This window comes from Glandiceps talaboti, chromosome 13, assembly GCF_964340395.1.
Source record: "Glandiceps talaboti chromosome 13, keGlaTala1.1, whole genome shotgun sequence".
Taxonomy (NCBI): Eukaryota; Metazoa; Hemichordata; class Enteropneusta; family Spengelidae; genus Glandiceps; species Glandiceps talaboti.
This window is the reverse complement of record NC_135561.1, coordinates 8,868,732-8,886,752: the sequence shown is the minus strand read 5'-3', so window position 1 is coordinate 8,886,752 and position 18,021 is coordinate 8,868,732. Positions and strand designations below refer to the sequence as shown.

At 34.4% G+C, this 18,021-nt stretch overlaps 1 protein-coding gene and 1 pseudogene across 2 annotated transcripts in view; one reads left to right on the top strand and one right to left on the bottom strand.

The window, feature by feature from the left end:
* The window catches only part of LOC144444176 (uncharacterized), a 45,133-nt pseudogene extending 29,262 nt beyond the window's left edge, over positions 1 to 15,871 (top strand). The window contains exons 2-3 of the transcript XR_013481830.1: positions 9,356 to 9,980; positions 13,498 to 15,871. The product of XR_013481830.1 is annotated as an uncharacterized LOC144444176 (transcript). The remainder of the gene's footprint in view (positions 1 to 9,355; positions 9,981 to 13,497) is intronic.
* The window catches only part of LOC144444175 (elongation factor 1-alpha), a 322,176-nt gene that overhangs the window by 296,204 nt on the left and 7,951 nt on the right, over positions 1 to 18,021 (bottom strand). The gene's annotated exons all lie outside the window — the stretch shown is intronic.

Here is an 18,021-nt window from a genome sequence, read left to right as displayed (position 1 = left end):
ATAATTTCCCAGCACAGTGTCAAATCGTTAGTAGATCTTGCAGGACTCAAAAATCGCAGTGATCTAGGGAACATAGACTACTCAACACTGTATCTAGACTAGTAAGTAGTCCACCACACATAGACTACTAAACATCATAACTAAACTACCAATTTAGCAGTAGTCCAGTGCACATAGACTACAACACATCATGTCTAGATAACCAAATTTATAAGAAGGCAGTCTGTCAGACCAATGGAAATCAGTACAAAATTGTTGTAGCTGAAATGGTTCACTTGGCTAAATGTGATTGGCAGTAGACCAGCACACTTAGACTTCTAAACATATAGCATCTAGACTGCTAGATTTATGAGGTGGTAGTCTGTTAGACCACTGGAAATCAATAGATCATTGTAACTGAAATGGTTCACTTCACTGACTACCAACTTACAAGTTAAATTCAAGCCATGTCTGGTGCTGTCTGGAATACTATGTTAAGTTCCCCAGCAAAATGTCAACAATTTGTCTGACCATCTACAAATATAGTTTCACACTTGTAAGGTTTCCTTACTGTCCTTGTATTTGGCTTTGTTTCCGTGCCGACAAATTATGAGTGATGGAGGTGTTTGTTTTAGATACATCGGTAAAAGTGAGAGAATTTTCGATTCAACTGTGTGGAAAATGAAGTAAAATTATATAAAATTAGAATAATGATAGTCTAAGTGAAATTATGTGTGAAAAATGAAAGTATCTAACAGTGGTACTTTTGAATACTTTAACTGCTATATACATCTGCAAATAATGAAATTACAAGGAAATAAGAAATTGTCAGCGTTTACAGTCATTTGCAGTATTAAAATAGTGAGTCCCTACTCTGTATTTTTCACGTCTTAAAATATCAATTTTAAAAGCAATTGTTTCTAAATTGTTAGACTTATGGTTTCATGATGTATAAAGTTTTTCACATATTTGAGGAAAATATCGTTTACCAGTATATATAAATTTGTGTAAATTGTAAAGGATGTATGCATGAAATTTGCTAATTTTCACATCAAGAAAAAAAAAATACTACTCAGAGAATTAAACTTACTCAAAATATAGGCGTGTCAAAAATTATTAACTGGCATAAAGTTAAGACATAACCATTGCCAATATGTCTATTTTAATAACACTTTTTTACCATCCATAATTTTCAAAAAACTGAATTTACAGAATAGTGAGTATTTTGTTCATAATTTTGAAAGATCCCCCAAAAATTTCAAACTTAGAGAAAAAGGATACCACTTTAACTGTCAATTTAAAAAAAAAATAGACAAAAATATTGAGTACTTTGTCGGTTAACTCTGACAGTACCCAGATGTTAATCAATTTGTGGTAGGCAAGACAACTAAAACTCTATAAAAACAACGTTTAAAAGAGGACAACGTGGACATTTAGTCTAGTGACCTATGTCCGACTATTTTAGACAAACCAAGTGAGAGTTAAGAGTCGATTGGAGACCGCCATGTCAATTTGTACATGACTTAGTGAAATCTACAAAAGTGCCGCAGTAGCCGACCACACATAAACAACAAGTCACGTTAATCTCAAAGCACAACTCATCAAGAACTAAGTCCGCAACTGCAAATACAGCATGTAACTTTTAAATGGGAATCCAGACATGAGGCGGAAGGAATGAATATTTCAGATTTTGAGTTTGTCAGTCCAGTCCAGCCCAGCCCAGCCCAGCCCAGCAGTACATTGCACAGAAGCAAGATTGAACAGGGAGAATGATCAGTTACTGCTATTACGGTATTAAGTTAGACAAAGTAGCCACACTATGTTATACATGGAAGGGTAAAGTTACTAAACAGACCCACTGTTAGCATATGCCCTGATCATTAGGTAGGCCACAACAAAAATATTGACTGTTTCGCTGATTAAGGTAGACATTGAAATAAACAACCAGGTTGTGGCTAAAATGTTTAAATCTCGTAATGCAGCATAGTGAAGTAAAGTAGGCAACGTCTGTAAAAAAAATGACTACAAAGTAAAGCAAACATAGATAAATTCACTATTACTAAACAGTATATAATTTGTGAGGGGATAGCCCAAAGTGTTTTGAACTCTGGTAACTGTAATACTCTTGTATGTGTATCAACATAACAAATTAATAATACTTGTAATATATTTTGGCTAGAAATTTGATTAATACTGAGTAACTTCATTGAGCTTAAACATAAAAAGATGTTCAAAATTTTCAGTATCGTCAAAACAAAACCTGTGAAAACTAGAAAACATGTCTAAAGTAAGTGACACATGTGGTAAAATCAGAACATATTTCTTTTGTAAATTATGATATAATGTTTACATAATCCCTGAAATAACTTCAGTGATGTATTAATAGATGACCAAAAACTGGGAAAACAAGGTTTTTTTTGGGATAACCCAATGGGAACTTGAGTGATATAAAACCTGAAATTGTGGAAAGTGAATTGTTTTAATCCAGAAGAAAAGTAGTGAAACATATGAAATTTTTTGATGGCCAGATCATAACAAATCTAACTTAGTGTTTATTCTTGTGCACTTTACTTGTGAAAGGTCAGTAATTTCATTCCTTTTGGACCATGACAAAAACAGTGAAATCCATGAATCCAGAAATTCCCCACATAGTGACTCCATCATTGTTTAGGAGAATTACCAAGCCACACATAGCTCAGCAGTTCAGTTATAAAAATTACTGGACCTCAGCTGCATTCTGATCAGATGTGAAAACAAAATAGGACACTGAGAGAATATGAAGAATTCATACGGAGGCTCACAATTGGTCGGTTTACAGTCGTCTGTTCTACTGCCATGCAGTTACATGTAGGTGATTCTTCATCTGTTCAAATGCTTGTACGTGTCATAGCTTTCTTTCGTGTGAGTTTTAATATTGTGTATGAATAACAAGTAAATGGTAAGTAATATACTAATAAAACCTGAATGGTTTCAGCATTCTTTCTTGTGGATTTCAAATATGGTCCTCTCACTTGTAGAGAGGACGTAGTTGAAATCCACCCCTGCAAAGGTCCTACGCTAGTCTCAACAAAGCTCAACCCAAAAGGTTTCTTTAAAAACTGACTAGCTTTCATCTACTAACAGAGCATCATCGGGTCAACAGCATGGTAATATGTGGAGAACAGTTCTGTCCCAGACATGGTTTATAATCATGTCAGAGTTTAAAAAGAAAGAGTTGCCAACATGAAAGGAGTGGATAAAAGTACGAAAACAAACAATCAAATCGATACTGTTTAACTTTTAAAATTGCTGTCTGGTCTGTGGTATATGTTTCTGTAATAGGTGGCATTCCCAACAGTTAAACATGGAGTGAGTTTGTTTTGATTTGGAGGAGTTTACTTAAGTTATAATAATGACTAAGTATTGCACAAAGTTTTGAAGTAACCTAAGCACCCTCAACCCGTTCCTCCTCCTCCCCCAGAAAAAAAAATTAAAATTAAAAAAAAAAAAAAAAAAAAAAATTGGAAGAATGAAAGAAATTGAGAAAAGTGAAAAAGTCTGTGTTTAAATTTTTTGAAGGAATGATGAATAACATAAATTTCTAAACTTACTCATCATCGGAACACCATCACCACCCTCCTCTGCTTCCTCCTACTTCGAGAAAGTGAAAAATACAAAACAGTCTGTGGGTTTTAAAAAAGTTGCAAAAAGGTGAAAAGGAACTCTAAGACATTACTTATATAAACGTAACCAAACAACACCAATATCTCACTTTAAAACTTGTTTTTTTTGCATAGAAGGTGTCGTTGCTGATGTCGAAATTTGTGAGACATTTTATGATTAATTAATTGAACAGCAGCAAACTGTGATCTAACTTTTATTGTAAGTTTTCTAGAAGCAACACATTTTAAGCACTTTATTCTTTTAGCAAACACTTTCAAGCAGGATAGTGTGTCAATAATGTATATGTCAGCTGTGAATTGGGAACCAACTCAAAGTTTAGAAACTGAGCCCCTGATTTAAATTATCATCTGGTTTATAGTCTTCTCAGTGTCTAGAATTTAACAACCGAACAGCGTTGAACTCCTAACAGAAAGAGACCAAACCCCTCCAACCCTCATCCAGTTACCTGTACATTAACTCTCCACAGACTAGAATTTTAACCCCTCCAACCCTCATCCAGTCAGCTTTGAACTCCTTATAGAAAAGAGACCAAACCCCTCCAACTAACGCCCAGTTAGCTGTAAACTAACTCCCCACAGACTAGAATTTTAACCCCTCCAACCCTCATCCAATCAGCTTTGAACTAATTATAAAAAAGAGACCGAACCCCTCCAACCCTCACCCAGTTAGCTGTAAACTAATACTCCCCACAGACTAAAATTTTAACCCTTCGTCTCTCATCCAGTTAGCTGTAAACTAACTCCTCCAAGTCAACGAACCGGACCCATGCAGTCCTCATCCAGTGTACAATATATCATATACTTTATCTGTGATCTAATCAGAACAAAATTTCACTCCTTCATGTAGAGTATCATTTAACGGGATGAGAGTAGCCCTACGTGTGTTAGTAGCGGTCTTAGCCAGCTTGCAAATGTCCTTTATCATACTACTTGTCCGTATTCAACTTGTACAAAGTATAGAGTAGATACGACTCCACCTTACCGATATCTATTCAACGTGTCAACTTTTTTCTATCGATGGAAATCACTCATCGTTCAAGTGTCCACTTTCTCAATATTCTCTCTGTGCTTTAATTGAGTTTCATTAACAAATAAAATTTGCATATGGAACCACGTACATTGCAGTTGGTGTAGACGAAACAATTTTTTTTCAGTCTCTTCAATCAATGGGCCAATGTCTGATCTAACCCTTTATTATAGGCCCGTGATTGCTGTCTGGTGTTAGTGTGGCAGTCGTTGTCATGCCCTCCCCTGCGTAAATACACAACGACTCGTGACCCTTCACCCACAAGCAGCGATCTGTGACCTAATGTCCACATGCAAACAAGACTTGACAAATTTGTGTACAGAGCAACTACTTGTCTTGTAGGCGTACAATTGACAGTTGCCTCCTCACTGTCGTACTTGGTGCCTGTTTCATCCCAAGTTGTACCGATCTCATGTCAGCGAACACAACTGAAGTAAGAATACTGATTAAGTCTAATTGACACATAATTTATACTCATGATGGATCACTGTGTACAACCAGGGCTGTAGAAAAACACAACTGTACAAAAAAAAAACAAGGTACGGTTAGCTGTTTTATAAAAACCACATCAATTTATCAAACAGCAAATTACAGTACTTTGCTGTTGACTAATGTGACAGAACTGAATAGTATTATTTTTATAGTACACCCCTGATGATGTTAACGAGATATCAGCAAAAATTTGGGATAATTCTCAATAATTTTCTGACTCTGTGAGTAGAAGTATTTTACATAGCCCAGAATCATTCATTGGCACAAATTTATGTTGTTGTTTGGCTAGAATTGAAAAATTAGTGAGAATTAAGAGCAATGTTTTGTCTTGACTGAATTTTTAGATTGTCAAAGAGTAGGAATATGAAATTTGTAAAAAAAAAAAAAAAAAAAAAAAAAAAAGAGGTAAACTGAACACTAAAAAATCCTCTCAATTTTTTTCTTCAATTTTTAAAGTCTGAAACCTAACTAGCTATAAAGGTATAAAGGTTGGCAAATTTTGTTTTTCTTTTGTTTTGACTTTTTGAAAGTAGCAATGAAAGACACAGTGACCTTACAAGTTTGATGTAAACCAACAAGGGTGAAAGAGGCTAAGGGAATTTTAATTAAGTGCAACCATGAAAAATGGGTTTACACTGATTTGTAAAGTAAAGACCAACAACATTGTTTCTGTGTGCGATACAAACCTGCATTGTGATGGGAAGGTGAGAAATTTATGAACATACTAAAAAACAATAACCTTGATGAAAAATATTGGACTCCATTTAGAAAACAAATTAATTTATCTTTTAGCAATTCAGGTAGCCGCCGTATAACACCTAACTGTCAAACCAGTAGCTTGCTGTGAAATTTATTGGGGCTTCAAAAAAAACTGAACAAACTTGTCAAAATAAATTGACGATAAGGTTATTGTAAAAAAAAAACTTAATTTATCTTCCGACAATTCAGGGAGCTGACGTTTTCACAAGTTTTATATCCGACCAGTAGCTAGTTGAGAAATTTATGATTTGATAAATAAAAATATGACAAAGTTGTCAAAATTTTCTTTATGATGTGTATGATTATTGATAAAGTTTGGTACTTATACTCTCAAAGTGGTTTTTTATATTTATGATTTGAAGAGGTAGACTGTGGTTATGGAAATGTTATGTCTACAATGTTTTATTAGGGACAGTAAAGTAGGTAAAATCTACCTGAGTTCCACAGGCATTAGAGTGTAAGATACATCGTGTTGTTCAGCCCTACCAGGCTTCTTAACCAGTGAGTGGTGCTGGCTGTTGGCGTGGCACGAATGTCTGTATTTTTAGTACAGGCTGCGCAGGCATCATTTAACTAAGGGTTCCCTACCAGTGTTTTTGTTATGGATGGCAAGTTGACTTGGTAAAATCTTCCGGAGTTGCCCAGTATTAAAGTATTTCTTCTAAAGCCTTGCTATGACTTACAGAGTTTTTATTTTTGAGAAGTTGTGATAACAATGAATGGGGGAGGTTAGAGATGATACATGAATTCTAAGCCTTGCTGTGACTCACAGGATTTCTACAAGTTTGTGCCACACTTGTGATAAACATTGTCATAGTGAAGGAAGTCACAGATAGGAGAAATAGTAAATAAAAGATTAGTTGACAGTCAGTCAGGTTAGTTTGTGGTCTTTCCAAGGTTAACAGGGTTAAAGTATTTTGTAGTGACTGGTGTAAATTCCTCATATATACACTGTTTATCAGCTATGGTACAGTCTGTGTCTAATGAGATGTGAATAAAACAAGAAATCTGGGCCATCCTTGCACCCATCTTATAAATGTACATCTTTTAAAAGTGTTTGGAATTCATTGCTACTTCAATCATATACCGTTATTTCATGGTCAAGTGTTCTAAGCATGGTGGGTGTTAGACTACCATGTGTACTTGATGAAAACCATGGTGAAAACTCAACACATATTAAACACAGTAGTCAAAACATGGAAACTGGCTGGCTTAATCAACTTAAGTTTTACCTTGTTGACAGGGCACCGTACTGATGGCAAACAGCAGTCTAAATTGAATTTTTTTAACTAGATAGGAGATAAACAAGGCCAAGGAATACATTTGGGTCAACTCAGTACCAGATAAGAATCAAGAAAAGATAATTGAAATTCATTTTTCTTCATCAGTAATTGGTCTTCAAGACGGAAAAATTAAATATAAGGAATTCCATAAGTACAAAGAGAATGATAACTGTTCCCAGTAGTACAAGTTAAGAAATAGGAAAAAGAAAAAACAAGAGAAATTCATCGTTCTTTGACAGTGAGAAAGAGTTTTCCAACAGGAAAAGAAAGTTTAGGTACTATCATGAAAGAGATAGAGGTTTAGTAGGAGCAAAAAAAATTAAAGTGAGAAATTAATTTCTTCATCAGTGAGTTAGATCAGGTCTTCGAGAGGGAAAAAAAAGTATAAGGAATACCATGACTATGAGAAAAGACATGGATATTTGGTTTCCAGTAACAGTTAAAAGTTAAGAAAGAGAAAAGGGAAATTGCGAAGGGAAAAAAGAAGACAAGGAAATCCATATCTGAAATGAAAATGATAGACATTTAGTTCCTAGTACAAGTAAAAAGTGTTTGGTTTTTTTTAAAAAGAGAGTCATTTTTCTTCATCATTGAGACAGGGTCTTGTGTATTATGATAGATGGTGAAGACAGAAGAGAGGTAGCTGGAAACACTGACCTGTGTTAGTAAAATCTAACAATAAAGTGTTAGTCTAAGGTAAACTGATTCATTGCAGTTCACATAATCAGTGAATCACCTCTCTTCTGGTTTTTGTGTGTGGGGAGATGCCTGGCAAGATTTACAGTTTTGTTTTGCGATTTAAAGAGGTCATTGTTCATGGACTATAAAAGAGGGCTGAGATATCTCTACTTGACATTTCATCACCTTTTACCAGGTGATGCTGAATCTGTTCAGTGTTTAAGACGACAGGAGACGTGACCGATCCCAGTCGGTGTTATGTCCATAGATGACAGATATCAAACGGCTAAATGGAAGTAGTCCTTGACAAACGTGCTACTGTTGTTGAGGTGTGACAGTGTACCTAACCTGCATCACTATAGTGTTGACAATGCTTTCAAATGCTACTAGTAGGGTTAAAGGAAAATGTCTGTCAGTCCATGTCAGATTGGTGAAAAATTAAACGAAACACGTTAAGAGTGAAATATTACTTCTTTTACCTGGACATATTTCATGTCCTGTATAGTACTTTGTGTACTGTCAAGTCCCTATTTGACGCCACTATGCTATATAACTTATACCGTCAAGTCCCTAATTGAAGATGTAACTTTATATCTTATTTTGCCAGGACACGTTTCATGTACTTGTGTATTGTACAGACCCTAATTAAACTTGCAACTTTTATTCATGATTTACTTGTTTTGTATATCGCGGACGTGAAACTTTTATCACAACCTAAATGAAAAATCTCAGAAATTGAAAAAAAAAAATATGTGAAGTTTCTCCAATGAAATGATTCTGGACACTTTTCTTTTAGCGCATTTTGAAAATTTTATCACCAGATATGTTTTTGTGATACATATTTTCTTAGAAGTGCTTAAAAATAAACAGATACAGGTACTTGTGCACATACATGTAACCTTGACTTTGAGGCTGGGAATAAATCAAATTGTCAGTAACGCCTCTTGTCTTTTTAAAGTATAACATTTGTACCGTGCTAGCAACTATACCAAATTTGATCTTTACAAATGCAGTTCTCTCTCTCTTTGACAACCGTATGTAAACTTGAATCCATGGTCTTTTGAATTTGGTTAGTCCTGATTGGTGGAAGGCTGTACGTTGATATCAAGAATAACAACACTTTGTATGTTTCAACAAATATAGTTGTTAGTTCATGGTCATACTTTTAGTTAGAAATTGATCAACAGCAATATATGTGATAATGTTTGTGAAAAACACTAAAAGTAAAACTATCATTATTGAGCTCGGTTCTAAAATTTACCTCAAATGTTTGAAATGACAAAATACTACATTTAAAGTTTATCTGAATCAGAGAAGGGAATCATAAAATGGGTAAAAAATGTGAAAAATATTTAACATATGAGATTTGATTCTCCATATATAGAAATAGATCAATTTGTGTATGTATCAAGCAGGAAGTGTCCGTAAAGTTATCTAAAATCAACTAAAACTTTCTTTTTTGTTTTTTTTTATAGCTGATTTGCAGAAAAAGGTGAAGACAACTGGTCCACCTACGCCACCTTTGACCCCAACAAGTCAACAACAGTACCAACAACAACTATCCAGTGGTCATCAACTGTGTTTACCAAATAGTCTGAGTTACCTCTCAAATTCTCTCAACTGGCAACCTCCTCCAGACCACACATCACTCTACCCAATGAGTACCCTCAGCACGTGGAGTCATGGCTACCCAGCGTACCCGACGATTCTTCCACCAACTAACGAAGTCCCGATGCCAAATTACGAATATTCACGCATACCACCCGTAGCCCCGACAGTACAGAAACCTAAATTTGACTTTGCCAATTTAGCGGTGGCTGCAACACAGAATAATTATCCTGAGAATAATGGCTACAGTGCACAGTCGCAGTACAAACCTGCGTTTGTACCGCTGCAGCCGACGCCACCACAAGGTGAACGAAAGAGAGGAAGAGGACCAACGAGGGCGAAGAAAGAATTCATCTGTAAATACTGCGGAAGACATTTCACAAAGTCGTACAACTTATTGATACATGAACGTACACACACCGATGAACGCCCCTATACATGCGATATCTGTCACAAAGCTTTCAGACGACAGGATCATCTCAGAGACCATAGGTAAGTTGATGAAGAATCACAAGAATAATTAATAACTTAATTACATAAATTGTTGTTGGGGGCAGTAAATTTGTCAAAAGCAGTGGAATTCACAGAGTTATACCAGAAACCCTTCCCTGCAGGTGCTATGTGTTACCAGACCTGGATGATGCTACTATAAGCCTTGACTGAGTTCAGCACAGCAATGTGATAGCAAGCATGGAACAAATCAAACTAAAAAGTATTTTTAAAAAAGCTGTCTTTTTCACAAGATTTACTTCTTTTACTGAAGTTGTTGTAAAACTTTAAATAAAGTACAGGTCATTGAGAAATAATAAATAAACAGATGCATATTTTTTAAAAGTTTTTTTTAAGTCACTCAGATGAAAAAATAAAATATAATATTTCACATCATCACCATAGTTACTACTCATTCTAGTCACTGCAAGTATTATATAAATATAAATATTTTACGAATAGATGAAAGATTTCATGAATAATTACAAACATTAGGAAATAGTGAAGTTGATAATACAGAGATGTCTTGAGTCTGTCAACACATCTCATAAAGAAATCCTTCAGAATTAAAAGTTTGTTCAAATTTCCGTAAGGCCATGACTTTTGTCTGTGTGCGGTAAGACATCAAGTGATATTCATGTCCTCAAATTTAAATTTATTACTGGAGAGCAAAGAGGGTGAAATCATTACCCTCCTTAAAGTGACCTGAGTCAGGCAGTTCAATGCCACAGAACGTCTATACCCATGTATGATATTTGCCTGTTTTGATATCATTACAAAAAAAAAAGAAACGAGCCTGTCATCCCTCTGGGTCAAAGGTGACCTCTTGAACACACCGCAACTATCTGAAGAACTTGAAAAAGATGACCAGATTTGAGTATTGACACTTGCTGCATTTGATTGACAGTTCTGTGATAGTGGCAAAGTGGATCAACTGATTGGAGGAATGATAAGCTACTTGATAAACAAATAAACATGTCTCTCCAAGCCTATCCATAAGATTTATCTCCTACATTATCTTATTTCGTAGTTGACATTATCCATAAAACTAATAGAAAGACCCAACCCTCTTCCACCCACTTACAGCTTCTGTAAAATCTCACAAATTTCAAAAATCTTGATCTCATATCATTGTGAATAAAAATTGCTGTTTTTCAGTCACTTTTAGCCATAGATTGAGTCAATTTTAGATTTAAATAAAAGAATAAGTTCTAAGCTATGAAGCAGTGTCAAAATTTTGGTTTAAAAGACCTTTTTTTCCTGCAAAATTTTGGATAAAAATTCATGCTTTTCAGTCATTCTTGTGACAGATCAAATTTGTTTTAGATTGAAATAAAAGAAAAAGTCCTAAGTTATGAATCAAGGCCAAAAGTTTGGCTTAATTAACAATTTTTACTGTCAAATTTTGAATAAATATTATTGTTCGTCTTTCAATTTTTCCCACAAATTGAGTACATTTTAGATAGAAATAAAAGAAATAGTCTAAAGCTATCATTTCCCGCCAAAATTTTGATTTGAAAAAGCAAAATTTTGGTTGTAAAGAAAATTTTCTCCACAAAATTTAGGTGTATTTTAGGAGGTTCATATCATATAATGACCATACAACGACAGTTAGTCATACACTGACATGCTTTGAAGTAGCTGGCCTTGCTACGTACTAAATCTGGTACCACTATCAACATTCAAGCAAACATGGAAGGAATTCTACATTGTTTAGAGGAAGGAAACAAATTGTTCAATTTGTTGAAATGTTCCACACAAAAAAACTCTCAAACCAATGACAGTAAACAGCCAGTATGTTATGGCTCATTGCATCTGTAAAATGGCAAAGACATGAAAAACATTGAAAGGTTTCAACTTATACACTAACGTCAAACATTCAAAAATCATCAACATTTTGATAAAGAACAAAAAGTGGATTATCACTTGATAATAAAACAGCTGGGTGAACAGGTGCAGTTTTGAAAATTTCTTGATTATAAACGCTAAATAAAAGTTTAGTTTGAGAATAACACCATTCAATATTGTTCATTAGTTGTCATAGCTAAAAAATAGCCGTATAAACCGAGCTTTGATATGGTAGTTTTTGTTTTTACTTTCAATCATTTATTTTTACTACTTGAAAAGTAATGAGTCACAAAATGAGAAGGCTAGCATCAGGACGTACATGAGGCAAAAATATTTCAAAAATTTATCAACATAATTTGTTGTATATATAGGAAATAGAACATTCCTGGTTTCTGTAACTGTTGAATTTTGAATCATAAACTGAGCAATCCTGAACATGATACGTATTTTCATACAAAGGAGAAACATTTGGGTCTGAATTTATGTACTGTTGATCATCATGTTTGTCAGTATTTGTGGAGTTAAAGGGGCACAGTCTGTAACTTTATGATTTTGTTCAAGTTACAGACTGTACCCCATTAGTTCAATAATACATAAATATTGTTACTGCCATTCTGTAGTTGGTAGGAATCAAGAAAAACTTTGCATTGAGGGTGTCGATAAATCTCAAAATGTAACGGTCCAGGGGAGAGACCAAAACTGCTGATGTTACAGTGAAATTCCATTGCTCTTGTACTTAGTTCATGGCGTAGCTTAGCAATTTTCTTAAGAAGCTGATAAAGAATTGAGATAAAGCTGCCAGTCAGTGCACTATCTAAGTGAAGTCTTTTATGTGCTGGATACTTGAAAGATTACACAAAGTATAGACACAGTAAAAGGAGATGACTGATGTTATCAAAGTTATCTGTAAAAAAATGATAAGCACCGGAAATACAGAGTGTGAAGTGTCGATTATTATCACTGTTATGTCAGAATAGTAGTTCTGTTGATGCCCTCTGATTGGTCAGTATCATGAGGCTATTGTCATCTCTGTCAGTTTGGGCATCGTCACCATGGTAGAGTTCGTGTTACATTTTTTCTAGTACATGCCACAGTGAGGTTTAGGAAATCCTGGTCAACATAGTTATCGGGTCTATCTGTATAGACTGGGTTTTATCAGACAATAAAGTGTTTCATATCACAGAGATTCCATACAGACATATTCCACCTGTAGCATCTCTACATACAACAGTTATTCTGTCAAGAAGTTGATGTTTTTACTGAGATGAAATTTTTTTCGTTTTTCATTTTTTTTTAAATTTCAACAATATTTTAGACTAAAATCATTAAAATTATTGTGCTGAATAGAATTGTATCAAAATATACTTGTAAAATAATAGCATTTTCAAATAAAGTGAATTTGAATAAAAAAGTTCCTCTAACGACAAAAAAAACAAATCATGATGTACATAAATTTGGACTTTTAGATCAAGAAATGGAAAACCTGTCATTACTTACAGTTCAAAGCTGGTGAGAACTACCCCCAAAACTACCCCCACCCCCACCCCCATGGATACCACCAACATATGTCACCTCCCTCTACACACAGTAATAGCCAAAAAGTTCAGACCATTAAAAAAAAATGAAATTTCTTGAAAATAATTAATAATTTGTATCTTCTGCTTCTTTTCAGGTACATCCATTCCAAGGAAAAACCCTTCAAGTGTCAAGAGTGCGGTAAAGGTTTTTGTCAATCTCGTACCTTGGCAGTCCACAAGACGCTTCATATGCAGGAATCCCCTCACAAATGTCCGACATGCGGCCGTACTTTCAATCAACGCAGCAACTTGAAAACTCACCTTCTGACACACACCGATATCAAACCGTACAACTGCGAGCACTGTGGCAAAGTGTTCCGTCGTAACTGCGATCTTCGACGCCATAGTCTGACACACAACGAAAGAACTGTGTAGATATTGACATTGGTTTTCTCGCTCTTTCCAAAGAGTGTAGCTGGCCCTGCTGTGACAGGCGCCCCCTAGTGGCAGCTGAGTGCAGCTGAGATAGTGCTGATCAATTTACAGGGTGTCACAGAAATTTAGTCACATTCCTAAACTTTTTTTGTCTTATTTTCACATGGTCACTGTCTTCAAGTATTTATTTAACGTAAGTGAAGAGTTCTAACTTCATATTCAGGTTTATATGTCTGTTTGCAAAAATTAGTCATTCACAGAAAATGGTTTGAAGTTTTCTAGCGATAACCGTCACAGAAATGTAAAATGATTTTGTTATGAATGAAGAATAGCAATGTTTTCATACATTCATGAAATATTTGACCTTTACATCTGACCTCCTTTGAAAAGAATATAAATATTTAAATGATGTTATCACACTTTTGAATGATGTCATCACAGTTTTGAGTGATGTCATCACACTTTTGAATGATGTCATCACAGTTCTGAGTGATGTCATCACAGTTTTGTTTTTTGTCAGGAGACCATTTTTTGATGCAATACCACTGTCAGAAAAGGGTGATCACTTCAGTTCAGATATTTCCCGAAAGATGATTTTTGACACAAATATTGATTTCTATGAAAGTATTACCTCAAGAAAAGATGGTATGTATGGTAATGAGATTTTTAATGAAATATTGATTTTGATAATGATATGGCAAACAGTACTTCTTCCTTTACTGCCTCCATAGAGTTTAGTTTCAGCTCAGACCACTGATCTGAGGTTTCAAATATCCATGCATTATTTTGGCATTCCAAATTTTTTTGCAAAAAAAAAAAAATGAATCGTTGTGATTTAATTTTTTTAATCATGCACACAAATAAATTTATATTGTTTGACAAATTATAACATCTTATAAAATTTTGAAGAAAAAAGAATCAAAAAGTGCAAATATGTCCATACTGATAGTAGCTATGTAGATAAACACTGATACCATTTTACAATGGTAGTTTTTTTAGCATTTATTTAAAAGTTATGTATTTATTAGCTGGTTGCTTTTTTCTTATTTGTTGCACATATTTTCAGTATGTTTAGCTTTACTATTTGTCGGATTACTCCAAGACGTGCTGCCATTTTTTTTTACAAAAAAAACACACTTAATTCTAAAAATTACAAATTTGTGATATCATTTGTATATAAGTTGAGAAGTAAAATTAAAGGTTTTAGTCAAAAAGTAGAAATATTATTAAAGTTAGTACCGCTAATTGTTGTTCTACTAAATTTCAGTTTTTTGGGCAATTCTATATTGTTTCCATGGAAACCAAATATTAGTTTAATGTTGATAAAAGTTGATCAAAGATATGATGGTAATTGCAAACTTCAACCTCCAGTTTGTTCTAGAGAAATTCCATGACATTAATTATAACCTTAAATGAAAAACAAATTTTTTAAACTAAATTTGCTAAGATTGTTTTATCATATATCAAAAGGGAATCGAAAGATTTAGCATGGGTTAATCTATTGTCATAGTGATAGCAGTGATGAAGAGGTGAAATTGTTGTCATGGTAAAGGCAGGGACTTGTTGTCATGGGAACTGAATAAACAAAAGTTCTATACAGATAATGATTTATGTAAATATGGAAAATCATGCATATTCAAACTATTATTAGATTTTGTTACCGTATCAGCTAAAGTTACCTATTATATCAAAATGCTTTCAAAATTCCACTCAGATTTCTAACTTCCGATAAATATGGTATATTACAACCTGTGTATATGAAGCTGAAGGGTCAGTGAGCATTTGACGATAATTTTCACATTCCAATTTAAGCTTTGAAAATACCACATTGATTGTGGTCAATTATTCAAATGAATAATTTAGCTTTATTATTGTAAATTGTATCAATAGTTTTGGGTAGCCTAGGGGGTATTGGAGTGAATACCTTCAAACCCCAAGTTGAGTTGATTGCCGAAAAATTGTGAACAAAATTGTTTGTGAATACAGATTGGAATCAGAAAAGTTGTATTGTAGGAATGAATGTTTTATAGTTGTAGAAGATTGAAACTGAAGTAAGCAGTTTTAATGTGCCTCTATCTCTATTGAATTTTATTGATAGGCTAAATTTGTCAAATTCTAGAAATGTACATACGTACGTACATACATACATACATACATACATACATACATACATACATACATACATACATACATACACACACACACACACACACACACACATACATACATACATACATACATACATACATACATACATACAATTGGAGATTGAACTTTGAGGATTTGTCTACACATGTAGACAGTTCTTGGACGTACGGGATAATTTTCACTCTTCAAAGTGGTTCTAGAAATTGGCAATAAAACTCAATTGGGAATTGTAGGCAACATATGTAAGGCTAGTTCCAGGTACTCAGTAAGATAAGGCAAAAGAATGGATTCAGTATTTATGTGTTTTTAAGTTGTTGTGTTACAAGAGGCTCACAAAGACAGTTCTACTCATTATGTATTGACAAGTTTTATAAAGTTCACTGAACTCATTTTGGAAAACTTGATATATTATTTTATATTTATAGTAATAGTTATTATATTATTATTTTATTTGTAATGTTAGAAATATTTGACATTATCATCATTATTATTGTTATTATTCAGTACTTTGATGCACAGAACACTTTTTTTTTTGCACTTTACAAACTGAATTCCAATTACGGCACCAAGTATTATATCTCTAGTGCAATCCAGTAGCTTTGATGTATTTTCAATTTTAGTTTATATAAATGTACTTAGCTCAGTTTTATTGAATGTTTTAATAAATGAAAGCAATAGCTGCAGTAAGCTCTTGAGATCTATGTCACTATTACAGGACGAACTGCTTTAATTTCTTTAATCAGATTCCACAAATTAATAATCAAGAGAAATATATTTTGATAAATTTTAAATGAATAAAAATTTTAATAGATATTAAATATGCTGCTTTGCTGTCTCCTAATTCTTTATTAAAGTTCTTGACCCCCACCCACTTCCCTCCCTCCCCAATCCTCAGCTAACTCCAACCCTCAACCCACCCCAACCCCATCCCTCACCCCATAACTCAACCCACCCCATCCCTCAACCCATCCCAACCCCTGCCCACCCCATCCCTCAACCCATCCCAACCCCTGCTCACCCCATAACTCAACCCATCCCAACCCCTGCCCACCCCATCCCTCACACCCACTTTATCGATCTCCTAATTCTTATTACAGTACTTGGCCCAACCCTCAAACCCATCCACCCTCAACCCACCCCTACCCCTGTACACCCCATCCCTCAACCCACCCCTATCCCTGTGCACCCCATCCCTCGCCTCACATCCACTTCATTGGTATAAAATATCATTTTTTTTCCATTATCAACGTTCTCTGTTTTTTGTTCTACAAATTTTGGAAAAGTTTGTTCATTTTTAGAAATGTTCAACCGTCAGTCATCTGTCTAATCCACTGATCTGTAACTCAGCTACATCTTGAATGTAGACGTGATTCAACATGCATGCTTTTATTGTTAAAATTATATATTTCAACATGAAACAAAAATACCAACACACATTTGTCAAAAGAAACATTTGAAATGGGAAAGCAAAGCTTAGTTGTGAGCCATTCAATGCTGAAAATAAGGAATGAAGAGTCGAGACAAAAGTGTTCTTAATATTGTTCAATTTTAATTGTTCAGACCCATCAGTTGACACGATAGTGATTATCGATGGATTCATCACAGGGGAATTAAAAACAAACAAAGTAATTAATAACATATTTGATAGAGGGCGGTATAACAAATTTCATCCGCCACCTCGGCTTGGGTGTGCGTGGTCGAGCAACATCTTCATCGAGTATTGAACACACAAATTCAGGCATTTTTTGTTAAAACGGTTCTCAGACATATTCTTATTAGATTGAAGAAAGGAAGAAGAAGGAAAAACACACACAAAAACAGAAAGTTAAAATGTCGACTTTCAAGTGATGCTTTTTGAACACGCTAGTAAAGGTATGTGATGTACTGAGAAAGAATGGACGATTGGGAAAAGACTTCAATAATTGAGAAAATGAAGTAATCAACGTATTCAAATTAAGGTCTTTTCTGAATAAGTGGGAAGACTATACCATGAGTACTTGCTCTACATTTCATAAACAATCAACTAAGAATATACATCAATCATTGCAACGTCGGAATGCTTTTATCTATTTCCATACATAGGAGAGTGTGGGAAC